Genomic DNA, 2,714 nt, shown 5'->3' on the forward strand with positions numbered 1-2,714 from the left:
CACTGACCATCAGCTTTAACCATGTCTCTAGGCCATTTGCATGGTGCTCCTCATGCAAAGACCCTTATTAGAAAATGAGGCATCACTTCAAGAATCGATCCAGTTTCCTTCTCTGCCTGTAGCTTATAGCTTTAGACTTCAGCCCACAAACTCTGTTCTCCACCCACATGTCACATCCCCCCATCACAGTGAAATAGAATCTCTGAGTGCATGAATGTCAAAACAATGTGCTAATGTGGAATCCAGCCACCCAAGTTTGCTCTGAGCACTGCTATTGCGAAATCCAATCTATTTTATCACTCTGTCTTCGTGCTGGATTTAGCAGCTTCATAATTCCACACCTCTGTCAACGAGACCCTCATTATGCAGGCTTCTAAACATTTTACTTGGGGAAAGAATAAACAACATATTTAGTACTAATGAGGTGAGATATTGCTTTTTTATTTGCATTACTGTTTAATGATTGTGATATCTCCAGCACTTTGAGCTCTGGGAGCTTGTTTTGATTGATGCGATTTTTCAGCGAGCAGCTCTTGCAGACAACCAGCTACTTGCACGGCACAGTTTGTCACATGTTCTGGGTGTGTGGCCTCAGGATTGCAGTAAAATGGAGCACCCGTCTTCCACTCACTATGGTTGCTATACAGGTAATAATGCTACCCCATTTTGTTTATGTTTCAGCATAAACATTAAAAATGGAGTGTTCGCCAATCAGAGAAATTTAATCATAACATTTTTTTTCTGGCATTTTTCTCCTTCTTCTCTTTGCTGTGCAATGGCTGTGAAATGCCAACAATATTAAATGTTTTCTAATTCATCCTAATTCATCCTCATTCTTCCTGTTTCAATGTGTCTTTCAAAGTTCATTTAGTTGAACAAATGTTATTTGGTCTATCTTGTAAAATAAAGTGAAATACTCCGGACTCACTCCAAACAAAGCATGACCGATGGCAGCAACCTGAGGTCTCTGAATGGGGAGAGTTTGGGAGCAATTAGAATAATGACAAAATTAACTTCAGGACCGGTCAAATGCAAAGGCAGAATGAAAAGAATAGAGGCTTTGTGGTCAGGCAGTGCTGGATTTGAATCCCAGCTGTGCTGCTTAGCAGCTTGTACTAGTTACTTAATGGAACATTCAGGTTCTTTATCAGTAAGCAGGGACTTACAAATATTGCCCTCATTGAGATCTAAGGATTAATGAGATAATGTATGTAAAATTCCAGCGTGCAGAGGCCTGATGCCTATTAGACACTCAAAATATTTTTTTTTCTTTTCTTCTTATTACTAAAGCACCCCAGAGTGAGGCAGGTACATGAGTAATTGATAACCCTCTGTGGAAAAAATGGAAGTGGTGCTAGAGCTGAGTGTTCCCAGAAAGACCAAGGAAGAGCAGCTTTTCTTTCTCTCAGTGTTTAAGCCCTGAACTTTGGAAGCATAGGCTACTCTCCAGCGATACCCGAAATTTATCATGTCTAAGGGACATTAAAGAGTTTCCCAATTACTCCCCTACCAGGAGGGAGAGGGTCCATTCTATTACATTATGAGAGGCAGACCTCAAATAAGCAAGACAGTTGGTGCCTTTGCCAACAGGCCCCTAAACCCCAACGGAAGCCATATGATCCTAGCAGAGATCCTTATCCAAAGGAAGAAGTAAGAAAGGCCTAGAATTAAGCTGGGAAACTTGCAGCTGGTCAACTCTTCATTCATTCAACAGATACCTTTTCTGCATCTACACGTGGAGTCTGAAGACCTGGATCAGATGCTGGTTCTATCACTCACCAGTCTATGAAAGAGAGTTCTGTCCTACTGACGCCAAAGAAGTGAGGTCTATTGGAGGCCGCTTAGCAAGTCCTAAGATACCTTCTGCATCCTGGGTACTGTATTCACTCGTGGAGATGGAAAAAATAAGATACTGTTTAATGAAAACTTCCATTTAAATGTATTTCTGGTTTTACTTAATTAGTGCGTGTAAATCTAAGGAGTACTCAGCTCGTTTTTTCTTTCCGAAACACCTGCACTGAGATGTCAATGTCAACATCCCGAGACCAAGCTCCTCCAGAGCAGACCACACTCTGTGGATCTGTGGATCTCTTCAGTTAGAGCATTTACCCAGAACACCTCTGTGGCCCCTGGGGTGCTGCAATAGAGAAAAGCAGATGGTAGGACTTGAGTTAAAGGGAGGTTTCACAATGGATGAGTGGAGTTTCAGGAGTGTTTTAAATTCTACATGGATAAGACTTTTGAGTTTGACTTCCCTAGACCATCAGAATCCCTTCAGGAAAAAAAGAAAAAATCGACAGCCCATGAGTGCCTAAAGGAAATAATACCCATTTTCATTTACTGCCTAGAATCATTCTATTTCTCTTTATTTGTGAAAAGCATCTTTGCTGTGTAATATCATGAAACAAAATAGACTCATCAACATAGCTGGCATAAAACTAAAAGATGATTATCATTTTTTTCTACTTGCTCAATCCTTCTCCATCTTATCCTGTCTTTGAATTTGTCTGCAAACACGTGAATCACAGTAACGTCTCATGAAGCATAGTCCAATTTCATTTTAAAATTAGCATTGGAAACCATTATTCTGGAGTACAACAAAAAGTTCTTACCAAAAAAAAAAAAAAAAAAGTTCTTGATTTAGGGCTGGTTTAGAGCAATCCTCAAGTAGAGATGAGGTACTTTCTCTGATTTGAGTGGTATATTTATTTATT

At 40.1% G+C, this 2,714-nt stretch overlaps 1 long non-coding RNA gene across 1 annotated transcript; it reads left to right on the plus strand.

The window, feature by feature from the left end:
- The first annotated feature begins 298 nt into the window (after positions 1 to 298).
- LOC140619931 (uncharacterized) lies at positions 299 to 2,444 on the plus strand. The gene is made up of 3 exons (XR_012019696.1): positions 299 to 424; positions 524 to 647; positions 1,715 to 2,444. It is a non-coding gene; the product is annotated as an uncharacterized lncRNA (long non-coding RNA).
- The last annotated feature ends 270 nt before the right edge of the window (positions 2,445 to 2,714 follow it).

This window comes from Canis lupus, chromosome 28, assembly GCF_048164855.1.
Source record: "Canis lupus baileyi chromosome 28, mCanLup2.hap1, whole genome shotgun sequence".
Lineage (NCBI taxonomy): Eukaryota > Metazoa > Chordata > Mammalia > Carnivora > Canidae > Canis > Canis lupus.